Below are 5,618 nucleotides of genomic sequence, written 5' to 3'. Positions count from 1 at the left end.
ACTATAGCTAGATGATCGTCCTTCAATGAATAAAGTCTTGAAAATGCTTGAAACTGAAGTTGAACTCCTAGAGATGCCTCTAAGCCATTTTATCAACTTCCTCTTGAAACGTAAATGGAGGTTGATAGCTTTGAGAACTTAAATGATAAGCCAAGTACATCGGTGGAGATTGTTACTAATGACCAATTCTAAAATTGTATAAGCTTAGAAACATTTCATTTTGTTATCTCACCTTTGAGTTTTATATTGGCATGATCAGCTATTATTGCGTGATTGCAGAGCAGAGGAGTCTGAGGGAGAAACTCGGCAATTAATTTTTTTTGTTTAGCTAATTAAAGATCATGTTTCTGTTTCCAAAAAAAAAAAAAAAATCTTTAATAGCATTTTAGTAGTAATTACTACAATTACGGCAACAACAGATTAGTAATAATCTCGATTGGGTTAATAAAAAATAGGCGAACCGAGGCATGGACAGATGTATGTGTAACAACACTCTGTAAAATCACCTCAGCGCAACTGCCTCTGCTGTTTTCTCTTCTTTTATTCTATTTAAATTAATAAAAATTTTAGAAAGCTACCCTTTGACTTTGACCGAAGTTGATTATTATGATTTAAGATTTACAATTTAAAATTCATTATTATGAATTTTTAATTTATATAATTGAAAATTAAAAATAGTAAAAGATTACCTCATATTAGTCTAATAGGTAAAATTTTGAGGAGATTTAAAGCATTAAATCAAACAACTATTTCTGATTTATCTATATATTTAAATTTTTAATATATATAGATGTAAATATATCTCAATTATAATATATATTTATATAAAAATATAAAATTTAAATTATTAGTTACGTTGAATAACTTAATTTATTGGTTTTATTTTATATTTAATGTAATTATAAAAATAAAAATAGTTAAGATAAAATTGAAGGTAATCTAAAACACTGTATTTTGTTTTGTGGTGTATCTTATTCTAAATATTTTTTTCTCAGCCAATAAATTTTACATAACCAAAATTATTTTATATAATGAAAGGTGAGACGAAATTTATTCAAATTAACAAATTCAAAATATATATTATAGCATTAAAAGATTTTTTTATTATGCTAAAAAATATTTTGTGAAAAGAAATAACCCATCCACAATGGTAGAGTTTTAAGAAGGTTCACAGAATTTAGAAACAATTTTGAATTTATTTATTTTATTATTACATATGGATGTTAAGTGACATTTTTTTATTTAGATCAAAATATTTCGTGACACATTCTGATGGAGTCACATTTTAATTAATTTTTTAATGATAATAATTCTTTTAACAAAAATGGATGGCCTGCACCGGTTAACTATTTTTGTTATTAAATAAGGGTTAAATCAAATGTCCATTATACTGATTTGTCAGTGCAACTTAGTCTTCCTCACTTAGGTGATTTTGATTATTCGACTACGACTTTTCGTTTTCTATCGCTGAATAAAAGATTAAACTATTTTATTATTAAAATGAAGACTAAAGCGTTAAAAGCTGTTCACAGTCTCACACGCTCCTTACAGTCTTCTTAAACACCATTGTTGACCCTCCATTAACCGTTGTTCTTCTTCCCTGCCCAAGTTTTTAGGATGCCACAATTAAAACCAAAACTCCCTTTGTTGGGTCACCTAATGGCTACTTTAGCTTTATTTCTACTTGTATTCCCAGGCGCTTGTCTCGCTAGGCATCGATGCCAGGACTGCGGCTCTGTTTTTTGTGGAAATTTGAATATCAGTTATCCATTACGATTAAAAAACCAACCTCTTCATTGCGGTTACCAAAACCTTGAACTCGAGTGTGAGAAGAACAACCGCACCACTTTGGTTTTAGGAAAAGGAAAATTCTTTGTCCAACAAATCTTTTATAAAAATGATTCAATGCGAGCTGTTGATGCGAGCTTGGATATGGATGATTGCAACTCCCTTCCTCTCAGTTATACAAATCTTAATCCCTATCTCCATATGATATTTATGTATATACATATCTTTCTAGACATGATTATATTAATCGAGCTAGCTTTATGAAAGTTTTAAATTGCACAAAACCAATAAAATTATCTACGTATGTTGATGCCTCTCGTTGTACCACCAAACCCAATTCCTCTTCCCCATTAAGTTCCTATGTCTAGTTTCTAGATCAAGATACCCCACCATCTGATTTCAATCAATTTTGCACTGTGGAAGCCGTGGTTCCAATTATGGTTGATAATATAATAGGTATGTCTACTCTGGATATCTACAACAAAATATCAAAGGGTGTTGTGGTTTCATGGAGTACCTACAATCGCTGCAGCTATGAACGTTCATTTCAAGACGTGTAAGTTTCTTCAAAGATCTCAGTTCTATATATAGCTTTAGGTTTAGTGTGGTTAATTAGATCATCAAATTGAGATATTTTGGTTTAAAGCAATTGCCTCTGCCTTATTCTTCTACTGCTAGCTAAGTATCATGCTTGTTGAAAATTGGCCAACCATGCTGCTGTGATATTTTTGGTTGAAGTGCATGCAGCTCGTAAACATGCTGCAGCACGTATGCTTGCTGTAACAGCAAGGTTTTCTCTTTAGTTTCATTGTAATCAAACTAGTTGAAAATGAACAAGTTGATGACACATTAGGTGTTGAATGACTAGTTTAGGTGGCTTGTTTACGTGTACAAGCAATGTTTATCAAGTTACTAGGCTACTTAGTGGTAGTAGGTAGTATTTGGTGATGTATTTGACTATAATGAATTGTTTTTCTAGTTAAATGAATGAGCAAAAATGAGCTATCAGCCATAAACTCCCTTGCTGCACATTTGTGAGCAAGTAAATTTTTTTTCTTGTATCTTGCTGCCTTGTATCTTGTGTCCTGTTTTTCTTCCTCTGCACTTACAAAAACTCCAACAATGCTTTTGTACTCGAAAGTTATAATTCCTTCCAACTTGGTACGGTTGTTGTCACTAAAAATTTTGTGCTTATGTAAAGAATTTGGTTTTATATGCAACAAACGATGGTTTTAAACTCTAATGTTTGATATGTAATTAGTACGCAGCTAATTGTTGATATTGTTAATAGTAAAACATTTAATAAGTTTTGAATCAAACCCATCAATCTGTTTATTTGGGTGTATTCACATTGCAGATTGAAAAGAGTACTTAAAATTGGTTTGAGAAGATACCGAAAGAGCTTTGAACATTTCATTTTCCATGGGCCCTATCGACCCCCTGCTAATGAAATGTATAAAAGTATGCTTTGCAGAGTTTATTTGCATGTTTATATTTTACTATTTTGTTTAATTATACTGATATACATATCTTTTATCTTTGTATTTCTACAGCAATTTATGATCACTCTGTTGAAGCAACAGGTATGCTTGTGGACTCAAATTTTATATATACGAAAACAATGCGCAATAGAAACAGTAATCCAAGATATTTCTCTTGATTTAAAAGTTAAAAAATCTACAAAAGGCACATTAAAAAGATCTATCTTGATTTTATCTTCGTTTGGTATTGAACAAGAAACACAATGCATCAATGATGGTATAAAATAAGTCAACTGCTATCTAAAAATTAATTCCATAAATTAATCAAGTGCATCTCTCTTCCAAATACCTGTCACATTATAGACTTTTTTTTAAGAATGTAGGTTATATGTTATTTGATTTATTTCAAGTACTAATTGACTACCTTGTGTTTCTACAAAGTTGGAGTTATCTTATTCAGGCCTTTCTCTGGGATATTTTGCTTGCTTGCTCTTGTTATGTATAAATGGAGAAGGAGACACTTATCCATGGATGATATCATCAAAGACTTCCTTCAAAGTCAAAACAATCTAGTGCCGATTAGGTATTCTTTTAAAGAAATCAGAAAAATGACTAGAAATTTTAAAGAAAAATTAGGTGAAGGGGGCTATGGTTCGGTGTTTAAGGGAAAGCTTCGTAGTGGACATCATGTGGCTGTAAAACTGTTAGATAAGTCAAAGGGTAAGGCCAAGATTTCATAAATGAAGTTTCTTCTATTGGGAGAATTCATCATGCCAATGTGACAAAACTTATTGGATTTTGCGTAGAGAGATCAAAGCAAGCCTTGGTATATGACTTCATGTCAAATGGATCTTTAGATAAAATCATATTTTCTGAAGAAAACACAAATACTTTAGGTTGGAAAAAAATGTTTGATATTGTACTTGGGGTGGCTTGAGGAATAGACTACTTGCATCAAGGATGTGACATGTAAATTTTACATTTTGATATCAAGCCACACAACATTCTTCTAGATGAGAATTTTATTCCAAAAGTTTCAGATTTTGGTCTTGCTAAATTGTATTCGGTAGATGATAGTTTTGTCTCTCTCACTGCAGCACGAGGGACAATAGGATATATTGCTCCTGAATTGATTTACAAAAATCTTGGAGGTATCTCATACAAAGCCGATGTTTATAGCTTTGGAATGTTACTGATGGAAATGGTAGGAAGAAGAAAGAATGTGAATGCATTCGCTGACCGCAGTTGTCAGATATATTTTCCAACTTGGATTTATGATCGATTGGATCATGGAGGAGGACATAGAGTTCGTAGATGTTTCTGATGATGAAAAAGTAATGGTGATGAAGATGATAATAACAGCATTTTGGTTTATACAATTACTGCCGACTAATCGTCCTTCAATGGGTAAAGTCTTGAAGATGCTTGAAACTAATGTTGAACTCTTTCAGATGCCTCCTAAGCCATTTTATCAACTTCCTCTTCAAACGTCAATGGAAGTTCATAGCGGTAAGAACTTAAATGATGAGACAAGTTCTTCACTGGAGACTGTTACTAATGACCAATTCTAAAATTGTATAAGGTTAGAAACATTTCGTTTTGTTATCTCACCTTTGAGTTTTATATTATTTATAAGAATTGCTGGCATGATCACCTATTATTTTGTGATTGCAGAGCAGGAGGAGTCTGAGGGAGAAACTCTGCAATTAAAGCAATGATTCATTGGCCGGTGGTGAGTCAGAGGATAATTCATGGTACAAGGATGCTGGATGTCTTGTTTCCTTTTTTGTTGTTGCAATGCTCGAGTTGAAGTATTTCTACACTTTGAGTGTGATGTCTTGTCTTTCTTTTGATCATTTTTGTTGTTGTGTTTGTGAATGTTGGCATTGTTGTTTTTGTTGCCTGTCTGGTTTTCTTACAAAAACAATTAAGTTCCTTTTTTGTTGTTTTTGTAAGAATTAATTCTCCACAATTTTATAAGAAATAATTCTTGTCCATGAGCTTTGAGTAAGTCACTCTTTCTCCACAATTAATGCTTTTTTTCACAAAGAAATATACTTTATATATTTCCCTGACTTAGTTAGGAACTTAGTTGTTAACCCCATTGTTCTTCTTCCCTAGCCAAATGTTTAGGATGCCACAACTAATAGCAAAACTCCCATTGTCGGGTCACCTCATGGCCGCTTTTGCTTTATTTCTACTTATATTCCCAGGTGCTTGTGTCTCTAGGTATTGAAACCAGGATTGTGGCTCTTTTTTTTTTTTTCTTTTCTAAGATTGAATATTAGATATCCCTTCGAATTAAAAAATCAACTTCGTCAGTGGGGTTACCACAAAGCCTTGAGCTTG

The 5,618-nt window shown here is 32.2% G+C and overlaps 1 pseudogene; it reads left to right on the top strand.

The window, feature by feature from the left end:
- Positions 1–1,521: 1,521 nt before the first annotated feature.
- On the top strand, positions 1,522–5,284 carry LOC105786652 (rust resistance kinase Lr10-like; annotated as a pseudogene).
- Positions 5,285–5,618: the final 334 nt, after the last annotated feature.

The sequence above is a fragment of the Gossypium raimondii genome, chromosome 1 (assembly GCF_025698545.1).
Source record: "Gossypium raimondii isolate GPD5lz chromosome 1, ASM2569854v1, whole genome shotgun sequence".
NCBI lineage: Eukaryota > Viridiplantae > Streptophyta > Magnoliopsida > Malvales > Malvaceae > Gossypium > Gossypium raimondii.
This window is presented reverse-complemented; position numbering and strand designations above follow the sequence as displayed.